This window comes from Acipenser ruthenus, chromosome 3 (assembly GCF_902713425.1).
Source record: "Acipenser ruthenus chromosome 3, fAciRut3.2 maternal haplotype, whole genome shotgun sequence".
Taxonomy (NCBI): Eukaryota; Metazoa; Chordata; class Actinopteri; order Acipenseriformes; family Acipenseridae; genus Acipenser; species Acipenser ruthenus.
The window spans coordinates 100,717,808-100,732,130 of NC_081191.1; the positions used below are offsets into that span (position 1 = coordinate 100,717,808).

Sequence of the window (14,323 nt, forward strand, 5' to 3'; positions counted from 1 at the left end):
CTCTTAGGAGTCAATCTTATCAAGAAAACCTCTTAGTTTTTCTTCATCTTTTAGCCATCCACACAATGTAGATTCTGTAACATTTCTATCTTTTGAAACTGCTGCTTGAGTTTCACCTTTTCATACTCTGTCCATTGCATCGAGTTTCATTTTAACAGAGAAAGATTGACGTTTTTGTTACTATCTGCCATGCTTCGTACTGTATATCTGGAACGTTCACCCAACGTTGCATTATGGGGGAAATGGGAGCCACGACCTTACCGTGTTGTAACCGATTCCGGTTATAGTTTTTCATTAAGTATATGGAAAACTACAAAGTGGTATGTAATTCAACATGTTAACATAACATTATTCAACAGGTTTCATTCGACTTTATTGCCCCCCATAATTATCAAAAAGAATAATTATTGAATCGCCTGTGTTTTTTTGTAATACCACATTTTGGGGCGATTTCTTTAAAGACGCTATCTGTTGTAAATTGTAACAGCTTTTGCCAAACTGTAGTGTAGGCAAGACTGAGATCATTCTGTGCGTCTTTTTGCTCCAAGTTTACAAATGTCGACATACACCTGACCCTCTGTTTTCTATCGCTTCTTTTACAAACATCTCATTTTCTGCTGCAGACATGTTTAATATTTTCATCATCATTTCTAGGCATGATCTCTGGCCACTGTTTTTGCCTACACCATGAGCAATAAGAATTGTCTCTCTTTCTGTGCAGCTACCTCAGGAGGGTATCTGATATTGGACTGCCATTCTGTCTGCTTTACTATTAATAATAATAATAATAATAATAATAATAATAATAATAATAATAATAATAATAATAATAATAATAATAATAATTACTTAAATTACATATGAGGAGCATAGTACAGCTTAAAACAATATGAAGAGTTTGGGTATGTACTTTAGATACCATCGCATGCCCTGAAAGACTTAAGCATATGCAAACAGGTATCTATTTTTTTTTACCTAGTTGGAGCACTATCAAAATCAATTATTTCATGCAAGCTGGGTAAACAAAAACATCACAGACATTTATTTTGATCTTCATTTTTTGATGATTGGGATGATAGTGACAATGAAAAAGAATACTGGTAAAGTTAGACAGACCGCATTTTCAGTGCATTTCTCTTGGGCTATTTATTAATTGCCTGTTTGAGAGGCTTGATTTTTTCATAGAAATTACCGCTGGGTACTTGCTTTATTGCTCCTATAAAGTGCCTTGCAGTCGGTCAACTTAATTACATGCTTTTATATCCTTACCTTAAAAGAAAAAAAGACAATAACAGTGACTTTCAGAAGTGATCTAGGATTCTTGCACAGTAAATAAACACACATTATCATTCCCCTTCTTGAATGCAGTGTTTTGTACTGTTACCATACTCTTGCTTATCTCTTCTGTGTAACTATTCATTATATTTACCGTCAAGTTAGCAGAATGTTATCATCGCTACAGCTGGCTTTTCCTTGTGTCGCTGGAAAACGTCCTCATTCTGAGCAACAGATTCAGTTGTCCTGCTTTTTGCTCAGCAGTACAGATGGCGATAAATAAAATAATGTGAGATCAGGGTTCACATCCTGCAGAATAGGCTCAATTATCAGGTTTGCTTGGCTGCTCCCCAATGCAATGTGGCCCCAGGTTGTTGACAGAGTGTCACAATATAAGCAGGAACTGGACAAGAGTGAGAATGAACCCAACTGCATAGCCAGCAGCGTCAGTCAGAGAGCTTTAGAAAGTTATCAAACTTGTCATCAACAACTATGGTGCCAGCCAAGCTTCCTGGTGGCTCCTGAACTTCAAAAAGTAACCGTGGGTACTTTCCGTAAGGAGTGACATTTTTCCTAAAGCAAGAATTGCTTCCTCTTCTTCTCCTGTTCTTTAAAAAGCCACCGTCAGGTCACTGCAGGCAGACTGTTAGCCGACCCTGGTTTTAGTTAAAAGTAGATAAGCGCTTTGCCTGGCACCACAGTGGGATTATCTGCCTACTGCAACAATGCCAGTAGTTTAGCTGCCTAATTAATCCTGCAAACTGGGGCAGGGCGTAAAAGGAAACATCCCACCCACAACTCCTGATTGCACTCTCCTGCTCTTCCTTTATTTATCAATGTTAAAAAATGGATAAATCGGGACAAGAGGTTGATCTGACCAACAGCTGCCTTCGCCATTCCTATTCATTTATTTGTAATTGTATTACAAGATCGGTTCAGACACACTGCGATCACAGAATTACTACAACACAGAACATAGTGGAACTTAGTGAATTACTACAACACAGAACATAGTGGAACTTAGTGAATTACTACAACACAGAACATAGTGGAACTTAGTGAATAACTACAACACAGGACATAGTGGAACTTAGTGAATTACTACAACACAGAACATAGTGGAACTTAGTGAATTACTACAACACAGAACATAGTGGAATTTGGCGAACTACTACAACACAGAACATACTGGAACTTAGTGTTTGTGTAAAGCTGAGGGAACACAGAGCCACTTTGTGGCTTGGAACCTGGTTTCAGTTTCAAGCCACTGCATGGCACACCAGGGGAGACTTTGGGTTTGATACAGCAACATTTCCTCAAACTTGGTCTCCTGGAACCAGGTTTCAAGCCACTGTTCCTGAAGAAGTGGCTTTGTGTTCTCTCAGCTTAAGGGCTGGAGAGTCACAGTCACTCAAGTCCTCAACTTATATAAACCAATTAATGACAAACACAGCACTGGGCATCTCTTAACAGGATGCCTTTCTTATCTAGGTCTTATCCTGGTCATCTGCATTTTTTACTAAGTTTACAACACACAGCACCACATTTTGAAGCAAGTGCACCTGCAAAGCCTGTCTAGAGGAGTACAAAAATGGTAAATGGATAAAACACTTTGCAGAAGCTCACAGCAACACTGATTAGTTCTTGGTATTTTTGTACTGCAAAACTTTTTGTATACCTTTGCTTCAACATAGGGCCTATGATTTTATTATAAACTTTGTCACCTCCAGTAACACTTAAGAATTTGTGATTCTTGGTCATGCTTTCACACTTTTAATATCCTAAGCTGTGATATATTTAGCACAGATAAGCTCTGCACTGATAATTATAGGCCCTGATGCACACAATTGGCCTCAAAACTGACAATGCAAGACAGCTCTGCAATAATGAAGAATTCTGATTAATACTGTAGCTATTGAACAGTGGCGATGTGATGTCTACAAATTTGATGAGGAGCCCAGTGCTGTTGAAACAGTTTGCTTTTAAAATCTTGGTCAGAGAGGAAATGATAAATGTGACCTTCAAAAGTACCACTGCCACTGCAGTTTCTAAAACCTTCTATGCCATGTTGCTGAAAAAGCATCCCCTAGTAAGCAACACCTAACAGATCAAAAAGAACACCTAAAAGAACAAAAGGAAGGCAACAAATACTACAAGAAAACCTACACTCCCCTGGTTAAATACAATAAGATTAAGAAACAAATCCCAACAGAGGATTTTCAAGAGGTAATACGGGGGACTTCTAAAAATTGCAGGGAGCACCAATTACAGAAACAAAACATGCAGAGCACTCATAACCAGTACAGTTTTAAAGGTTTGGCCTCATTCCTCTCCCCGTGCACCCCACTTCAACCTGACTTGGTTGTTAGTGGAGAAGACTGGTTCAGGTCAAGCAGAGAAAAACGAATCATAAATAGTGCTGAATTTATACATGTAGGTCAACCCAGTGTTAGAGATAAGTAAAATTATGATATACGTGTACAAATGAAGACCTCTAATGGAAAGTGCCTGCACCTTATAAAAATGAAAAATGGGATTTAACAAAAGCAACCAAGTTTTTATTTTTTTATTTTTATCATTATACTAAAAATGCAGTTATTGGCTGCAATACAATTTAAATAGTGATGGCAGCACATCGCATAAAGCATTTTACAGTACAGGCATAATATGATGCTAAAACTGCAATGTGTGTAATCTTTCCAGAGACAAAAGACTTGTAATACAGCAATTCCTGCTGAGATAATTGCCACACATTCATTCTGAATTGTCAGCTTGAGTTGTGCTTTTTTTCTTAAAATCAGAAAACAATGAACCAGCTATGCAAGTTCTCAAATTTCATCTGAGTTTCACACTTTCTTTTAAAAGACAGTTAGCAGACATCTTATTATAGGTATGTTCCAAGCAAATTGAAGTGTCTGGGGCTTTCAATACAGTAGTATTCACTGAAATCAATGTTAACAAGTGTTGATTTGCATTCATACAAGCACTCAAAACTATTCATTTTAACTTCAACCTTTGACAGCAGTAAAGCTTTTAAATCTTACAAAGGACACATCAACACAAGGGCATTAGATTTAATGCTGCAACATGATGAGCTTCCCTTTCCTTTTTAAAAATGTGTTTAGTGATGTATTTGCAACAGAAGACTTTCAAACAAGTTTGAACCCACATCAGGGAATGCAGGCGATAAGAAAAACAAAAACCTTAAATATATTAAATATTGCTGCACACTTTACAAAAAACAGAAGTGTACATAACTTGTAAAAAGTGAAGCAGCTGTTTTTATTTTGTGGCGATGTCTTTGCAAAACAAAAGCAAATGCTTTCAGTATATCTAAAATCAGACTTTCATTTAAACATCAGTAGCAGAAATAGTATTATTAGCGAAGATTAACACTAGAGAACCTACAGAAAGATCTTCAACAAGACAGAGTTGATATTTTACAATACAACAGATTTTCATAATGTAGTATGCCTTTTATGAGCAGAGTGTGTCATGGGGCCAAACAATAAGACAGGGGAAAAAAATGAAACATCAGCTACTGTATTTGTCTTGGATAGGCCTGGTACACAAAAGTGTGTACTACATCTAACAGGTTTTTTGTTTTTTCTTTAACAAGTTGGACTTGAAGACATTCGTGCAGTTATATTAAAGGATTGTCATGTGCTGCATTCACATTGCCTACATTGCGTGGTCTAGTGGTTAGAGAAACGGGCTTGTAAACAGAAGGTCCCCGGTTCAAATCCCGGCTCAGCCACTGACTCACTGCGTGACTCTGAGCAAGTCACTTAACCTCCTTGTGCCCTGTCTGTAAGTGACTCTGCAGCTGATCCATAGTTCACACATTCTAGTCTCTGTAAGTTGCCTTGGATAACTTAATAACTTAATACCTGAAAGTAATCAAACTCACAAAACTGCCAGCAAGTAAGACAACCAACCAGCCGAACTCCTTGCAATCACAACAGGACCTGGTTAATGTGAAATCAGGCCCTATGCTGAAGGTATTCTGTCCCATGTCATGGCTCTAAGTAGGGAACAGTGTCTGCAATGACCTGTCATGGGGTTCAACACACATCATTCCACCTTTACAAGCTGATATAACATGTACACACAATGTTTCTCTTTTCTACACACCAAGCTGTCTATTACCATACCTCATATTGCAGCAGTTAGTTATCACAGGTACCTATTATTACAGGCATTTTATTATAAGCACATTACCACAAGAAACTTCCAACAAAACTGATAAGCTATTCCTAAGGCTTTCTTCACGTTCCTTCACATTAGCAACAAGACATATTGCCTTGGGACACTCCACTACAGTGCCCAATGCAGTCCAGCGGGCAGGATTACCTGCCTGCTCTTACTAAAAACGTATGGGCTTTGTTTTCATGAGTTTACTATCTGAGCTTTACCTGTGTAAGAGAACAAGGGGTCGCAGTAAATCATATACAGAAACAACATCTTCCAGATGCGCCGTGTCAAGCTTTGCCAGAAAACAAGTCATTGTGCATTTATGTATTCCCCTTGAACAACTTTGAAGTGAAACATGTACCCCAGAGCTGTACTGTGCTAGAATACCAGGTGTGTGCTGGCAAACAGATGGTGCATAGCTGACAAAGCTAATACACATGAATCGAAAGCACCTGTAACTGGGTGCATGCTTATTTACAAGGATGATTTCAAACCTTTATGTGAACCTCAGTATCACTGATTAGTAACACCTTGCAGAGCAAATTTCGGAAAGTTAAAGCCCTCTCTGCATAACCTTTGACTTCATTTCTAAAACACTGATCTTTCATAAATGAGGACAGGTGGAACTCATCAGATCTGGGTTGGAACTTCTCAAAGCTGGATCTACATTCGGTTTGTGTGTCTCAGTGACACCAATAGTCACAGAGCGTTCTCGCTCTTGGACATAGTGTGCTTCAGTGTGCATTAAGCGATTAAAAAAAAGCAGGCAACACCCGACTCCTAGTGAATATGGTGAGTTTATATTTTCAAAAGTCAAATCACTTCAAAAGGTGTGACAGGCGGTTAGACTGACATGTCTCTGCTTGGACGCTGCCACGCCTTTGTAGCTGCAAACGAGATTAAACAGGTTTCACCCGAGGCTAGACCAGAGGTATATTGGCTGCATATGCTACAGCTGAGTAAGGGGCTTGGCTACATCATATAAGAGAGAACAGAGAATTTATTTAGGAGTGTTAATACTGCAGCACAGGCAGAACAATAAAACTAGTTACTTTGCCACTCAAATATGCAATCACTTACCTATATGACTACAATAAATTAGCATTTTTGGCAGCATGATCTAATGTACATTTTAGGACACACAAGCTTCTCAAAGTTCATCATAGTTTGTTTTCATGCACACTTTTATGTTCCATACCTTTTAGTAGCATCTATCACATTCTAAAAGGTAGTGTACTCAATTCTGCAAGACGTTTCCTGTTTTCAGCTCTAAAATATACTGGGAATGTGCAATGCTGTAAATGTACCAATTAGACAGGTTTAGAGAAATTGTAGAAATGTATCAGCAACATAATCTAGAACACAAAATAACTGTGTCACATTATTTAAACATGAATAATGTCAAAGTAAGTTCTTAAGCTTTAACTAATATTCTATAAAAATAAAAATAAAAATGTAAAGAATTAAGACACAAAACCTCCCTTTCAGGCACACACACATGATCTGAACTGACTTTTCAAAGGGGAGACTCCTCATAACAAAGAGGCAGGTCTTTCATAACTAAAAATAAACACAGAACATCCATCTTACAGCAGACATTAAAAGGTACCCTGCTGCTAAAGTCTCTGCTGTTCGCACCTTATTTTGAAACACTTGATCATGTTTATGAAGGAAGCTGACCGCCCTTCCTGCTTCTGAATGATTTCACTCTGACAGATCTTAATATCAGCAAATCTCTGATCTTCTTCTGTGCTGCTGTCACACCTTGCAAAGAGGAGCACTACCAGTAATGGTGCCAGTGGACACAGATCAGATAACACAGTGTTAATTTAACTGCTCCAACTTGCAACATAAAACCTTGCACTGGTTTTATGTTGTTTTTCTGCAACATAATAAACATTTGTACAGAATTCTGCTCATTAACTTCACAGACATTTCATGAAAAGAGCTGTTAGGGAAAAGGTTAAGAAAGTGTCTGAATGACGCAAATCGAACTCTGTTTAACAGCACGATCAATCATTGATCTGAGCAGGATATTTATGCCGTGCCAGCCCAAGACACTCATTTAAAATCAGTTCATTTAAAAATAAGTCAGATAGTTTAGAAACACTGTTTCAACAATCCCTTTTCTTAACCAAAAAAAATCACCTGAGATGAAACATGACTTCTAGTGCATTTACGCTTACAAATGTCTTTTCACATTATAGAACAAATATAAAAAAGTATTTTGGAATCCAGTCTAAGTTTTTGGTTCTGTTGTTCGATCCCAACTTCCTGTTGCTGTTGTCTTAGCCTGTTTGACGCTGACAATGTGGGCATTTGACACGAGTGTACGTGGCAAACGTGAGCCATCTTTGGGACCACTGCCTTCACAATAAAAAAAAAACCGACCAAACAAGGTATAAATGGAAGTGACATGTGGAACCAAACACACTCTTAGGTTTCAAATAGTAATAGTAATTCTTATGCCGATACATTTTCCAAATCAGTCCAGTACAAAAGCACAGATTGACGTTTTTAGACTTTAGCGTTTCTAACACAGCACTTATTCCACTTTTCTGTAAGAGAAATCTCAAGGCTAATGGTAAATGTATCTATAAACAAAAAAAGTTGAAAATATTTGTTATAAAAGACCAATGGCCTTAACTGAGGCCGGAGGCATTCCAGTGTAGATATTGTTTCCACAGCACAAAGGATTCTGAAAGCTGTGCTACTGAGCGTGTGAGATCCCATTAAATCAAAGCTGTGGCGAGCCTTCACTTCGCAGCTTCACACCACTTTAAGAGTGTTCCAATACATCTTTTACAAATCAATCAGAGTGACGATGGTGTGCAGTTCTGATGCGCTGCCAAGACAAACAAATAAGATGAAAAACAAAGGTGTATTAAAACACTGGGGGGAAAGAGTTAAACTATAAAGATATTTTAGGTCAGAGGCACAAGAAACAGCCTGCCTTTTGTGAAGGGATATACAATTATTAAGGTGGTAGACAAGTTATCTGTAAACTCTAATTTCACTTTACTGGCAAACCCTTATTAAGGCTGGTCAGAAACGGTTACCTTACTGTAGGCCACAACAATTTAACCTACATTAACCAAGGCACGTTTGGGAAGACACTAGTGCTGTGTTTCAATACCAAATATTGGTTATGCCCAAGCATGTCAGTCCATTCATGGATTTAGTGGGATTGCATTGACATTACTAAATCACAATATTTCTTTCTTAACAGACAACAGAGGTGTGTATGGACACCAAAAAGCCCATAAAGCTTCATTTAAGGAATTGAGCTTGACATAAGCAGCTTTAAAAGCAATGGGAATCAGCACAAACAATGCCATGATTTCAAATCTTGCCTATACATGTCACTAACTGTTACTTCATACCTGATGCAAATGAGTCAGTGTGTGAACTCTGTTACTCTCTGGCTTATATACAAGATCAAGGACCCAATGCACATGAACCAAAACCGAACTACGCTACCAACCACAGTTAGAGCAATTCCAGATTCCATGAGAATTGAGCTAATATGGTACCTTTGTAATAAACCTCTGTCATCTTATTCCAGCTTGACTGCATCCCATCATGTTACATCTCACTCTTCTCTGAGCAGCTTGGGGGAGTTCACAAGGCTTGAGTAGGCAAAGTCACATTTCAGTGAATGTGATCGTTCAGGGGTTTTCAACCGGGGGTACGCGTACTCAAAAATGCACAAAAGAAAATAATGTTTTTGAATTTATTTTTTTAACAGTATTATATAGTATCTCTAAACCACTGTGCATGAATATTACATTTTTGTTTAGCAGCTCAAAGAGAACTGCAGTTAAAATTAAAAAAACACAGAATATATCACGTCTGTACTTACGCATGCATGGCTTCGATTGAGTGGACAGGATTTCCATTAGGGTGGGTGAAGCAGGCGTTTGGCGGTTGTGTCTATGGACAGCGCTCTGTGCTGCTCATGAACTGTTTTCAACTTCTTGTATAATTGAATACTAATTATTATGAATATTATTTAGTCATTTAGCAGATGCTTTAATCCAAAGCGACTTAGAGACTTGGGGGTGGACCTCCTGGTAATAAGCCCCTTTCTTTAACCACTGGACCACCAAGCCTCCTAATTAGTGAAGCGCAATCTTTCTGCATTTTTTTGAAGTACAGTGTAAATGCTCAGGTAAATATAACTATTAATCATAATACTCGTACTTTGACGGTTTTTGTTTTATTTATCAGGCACGGCTGCATTTTAGTAACAGCAATAGCGTCTGGTTGAATTTGGTTTCAGTGTTTGATGAAATGGATACCTTGCTTACTTGAAAAACAAAGGAAGAGCCTACAGAAAATGCAAAGCAACAGAAAGTTATATTGAATCCCTTTGGATATTTTTTATGTTGGCTTTAATAAAAATGTTTATTACAGTTTTATCTTGAGGTTACTGTTTTTGATATTGTAAACATTTTAAATGGCACACATAATTATTGCGAGATGGGAAGTAAACGTTAACATAAAAAACATTTACAATGCACCCTATTTTGTATTATTTATACTAACTTTGCCGAATATAAATGTAAAAGTTTCCTTTCAAAAAGCTATTGCTGAAAAAAATGCTTACATATTAATAGAAAAATGTATTTGTAGATTTATATGCAAGTCTCCCATCTATTACTGAGCAGCTTTAACCCTTCAAGGCCCTGCCTTATCTTAGCGCCGTTAACATATGCTGTCGGAGATCACATTGCAACCTCACAGGACTCCTAGGTCCCAGCCTGAGGTAGTGTATAAATATATGCAAAAATAAATAAATTAAATGCTTGTCCTGTTCTCATGTATACTCAACAATGGAGTTTATTCTTCAGCTTGACAAAAATAATTCAGGACTGAAAGGGTTAATCCCACTGACCCATGGAAGCTGAAACCGATGCACATCAGCTAAAGTCACAGTGTAGATATTCCTCTTTACATATATCTTCATTTTCAAAGCTTTTGTTTAATTCAGCTATAGCAAAAATCGTCTACGCTTCTATGTTTCTTAGCTCTAGGGCCATGTATAATACAATAGATTTTTTAGATCCCCCCCTATGTTTCTCAGTGTATTTTTTTTTTTAATGGGGGATCAAAGAACATATTTAACACATCACTACAGTTGAATAACTTTGCTCTCCAAACAGACAGGGTTCTTACATTCCAACATCCAGGCTGTAGATAATTCCAAATCAGCTACACGGACTGAATTCAGATAAACTCATTCCAGTTACAATTCAGAAAAGAAACACTAAAGCAATGTTATATTAGTAGCTTAAGATTCAATTTAAAACTCACCAATTGTAACAGTATTTTCTATACTTAATGCAAATCCCAATCCCAACAAGCAATGTAATGCTTTCCATTCATTTAAATGGTCTATAAGAGATTCTGGACTATGAGAAGACTTTCTTCCTCCCTCCACCCCTCACCCCTTTTCCCATCATAACTACAAAACAGCTAGGACCTGCCTGTGCAAGCAGGCTGCTTTGTAAAGCCAATGCACATCATACTCATACAGATCATTTGCAGTCCAATGCATTTCCTATTGTGGTAATAATGTGTATGTGTGGCCCTAGCCTCGCACTCTGGGGGCAGATTCACAAAGCACTTCTACCAACAATATCAACCCCTTCCAAAATTCAGCAGCCTGTTATTTTCCACTTTCTCTTATTAGGTTGTGTTGAAAATCACCTTCCAAGTTACATATCCCAGTTTAAGGGAGGTGGAGTATGACAGCGTATTATTGTTTTTACCTTAACTCATTTAAGTAAAGCCTTATCATTTCAGCAGAGTGGAAAACATGGTCCAGTACTTCAAGACAGAACGGTATCGTTTAAAACATAAACAGAGTTTCTACATGATATTAGTATAAAATGTATTTATTTTATAGAATTAAACTACGCAGATTGTTACCTGTAAGTGGTTTGTGAATCTGTCCTGTCTGTATTGAACTGGCAAAGTCTTACAATTTTTGTTTTTTTTTAAAAATCAGATGCCTATTACGTCAAACTAATAACTCTGATTGAATGTCTTTGTGACCCTAGTTGCTAAACATGAATATATAACGAGCAGCTCAGTCAATGACCCATATTTGTATGGAATTTCTCATTTAAAAAAGTTCAAAGCAAAAGTCTCAATGTTATTCTTTACACAACTTGACTAAATTAGTGCTACGTACACCCAGTGCTCTTAGGTGTTTTAAAGAGGAAGTAGGTCTGACATGCATGGGATTTGAAACTATAAACTATAACCTAATTTGGTAAAACATTAATAAATATTGAAATTAATACAAAAATCAATACATCAGTCTTTTCATTTTCATTAAAAATAGGAGGCTAGAAATCCTAAGTAGAAGGCAGGGGGGTATGGGGGTCCTCCGGCCAGGGCAGATACAGGAGCAACGCCCACCACCAAAAACGAATTTCAGGGTTCTGCAGGGGTCTAAATCCTAAATCTGTCCCCAATAGGGACCCATAATTACAAGTAATTACAAAATTATTTATTTATATTAGAATTTTAAAATCTTAAACTTGTCTTAGCACACAGTAAATTTCAAAGTAAGCAAAGTCCACATATTTAAGCAAACTGTTGGTTTTGCAATAATTTATTACACAGAAAAAAGAGGTGAAAGACAGAACCAGACACCAAAGAAACAGAAAAATTATATTTCAGGCACAAAAACAAACAATGGCGGCGTTTACATGCACAAGTCATGCCAGTTTTCCTCACGTGTTTGTGATACTTTTCAGGAAATGCGTTGCTATGCAGTTCTGATTTAGGGGAAAAAAATCGGCAGTACCAATGCATATTACTCCATTCATAGTCATTTAGGGGAGGGGATATTTAAATGTCTGTGTCTGCTTACTAAGTAGGAAAAGAACGACTCTGAATATCGTGAGGAGAGCTTCATGCGTTGCCATGAAGATAAAAACATTTAACAAAAAAATTAAACCACGTGTTGTCGCCCACATTCAAAATTATGCCGCGCATTAGCTACTTGTTTGTCTGGTTACCTTTCCAACACACACACACACACACACAAAATTAATTTCTACAAATTTTACTACTTAGAATTTATATTTGTGTGTGTGTGTGTTACATCTGAAAGTTACATTTCATTAGAACCACCTTTTAGAATACATGTTTTTATTTTGAATATAACCTGCACTATTACATTTTTTTATATATATATATATATACACAATTCCTTTGTTTTGTACAAGGTAGGAGAGATTTCATCTTGAAGCTAGCCACATCTTGAAGTAGTGCTTTATATGTGGCAAGTTAGAAAATAAACCCTTTTATGTTTAATTGTTCATTTAAATATGGCGTTTCGGCTGTGCAGATGCTTGATATGATGTGCTTGAATAAAACTTTTGAGTTGTATCCAATAGTTTGTCTTTCATTTTAATACTGATGGTGTTTAAAATGTACCTGCGGTTGTAGGTATGAGTATAACCGCAGCGGTTCTAGTGTTGAAGTCGTCCATAAATATACAGTGTGTGTGTGTGTGTGTGTGTGTGTGTGCGCGTGTGCGTGTGCGTGTCTATGTTTTGTATGGCCTTTCTTCTGGAGATTACGTGATATTAAGTCAGAAGAACTGGCTCTTGACTGCTGAAACCTCGTGAGCCACAAGCACGATTCCTGCTCCGGTTTACATGGGTTAGTACAACTATTTTTATCGAGAGAAAGCAACTGACCTGCCCTTAAAGTCGTGCTGCCAAAGGACGTTCTTTTGCTGTTTCACAATGGATTTGCATGACAACGTCACACAGTCATGACTGTAGAGTCGATTTTCAAGTGCATGTACACCAAGCCAATGTCACATTATATAGATACCATAATACCAAGTGAGACACAAGAGAAAAATGTGAAGCAATTTGTAAATTAAAGACAGACGATAAGAAGCAGTAGTAATTGGTAGTAAACTTGAATACAGAAAAGGTAAGCCATTAGCTGTGTTTTGTTTTCGATTTTTTCTTTTGCATTTTATACAAAGAAAAAACACAAAAACAACACAAACAAGAACAAGACCAATTTTAAGTTTGTAAAAATATTCATGGAACCAACCAGTCTTTACATTTATTTTTAGTCTTCCAAGATTCTGAGTATACATACTTTCCCATGTCGCCGTTTCTCATTACCTACTGAGTCCGATATTGCGCAACTGCATTAATTAATAAACAAATAAATAAATAAATAAACACATTTAAAAAAATGCGCTTACGAGAACTGAGATTTCAATCACTGTTTATTTTACTTTTCAGAAGTTTGTTTCTGTTGCACTTTCTGCAAACAATGTGATTTCTACAGAAAGTTGTATATTTTTCTTTCGTTTTTAATATTCTTTTCAATTCTGTTAACTGTTGTTTCATTAAAATAAAACACCAAATAACACTAAATAACGTATTGGCATTTACTTGAACAACATGGTTTGAAATTAAAAGTCCAGTACATAAATATCAAGTAATAGGTATATGAAATGGAAAAACATGGAAATGACTTCTCAAATGGAAAACAGTAATGCTGAAACGGAAAATCACTTTGGTTTACAAATTTCTATACACAAATGGTTTTGGATATTTCTTATTCATTTTTATCAATACAGATTAACACAAACCGACATACCACTTCCTTAGGAGATTAGCATGAGCTGCTTTAGGAAATCTGGAGAAGCTTCCCTTTTTGGCTGGTGCTTGCAGTCTGCCACAGAACACTGCAACACACGGCTTAGTGTATTAAATTCAAGCATGACTACTTACTGTAGAAATCACATTGATATTTATGTAGGACCCTGGAAAATGGTCAAAGTTATTAACGTAGATTGCATACT

At 37.0% G+C, this 14,323-nt stretch overlaps 1 protein-coding gene across 13 annotated transcripts in view; it reads right to left on the reverse strand.

Annotated features, from left to right (window-relative positions):
* LOC117435469 (sickle tail protein homolog) overlaps positions 1 to 14,323 on the reverse strand; it is a 221,321-nt gene that overhangs the window by 67,320 nt on the left and 139,678 nt on the right. The window contains exon 1 of one of the 13 annotated variants that reach the window (XM_059019811.1): positions 1,430 to 1,901. The exons of the other annotated variants lie outside the window; for them this stretch is intronic. The gene's annotated coding sequence lies outside the window, so the exon portion shown is untranslated. Of the gene's footprint in view, positions 1 to 1,429; positions 1,902 to 14,323 lie in introns of those variants that run through there. 13 annotated transcript variants of the gene reach the window in all.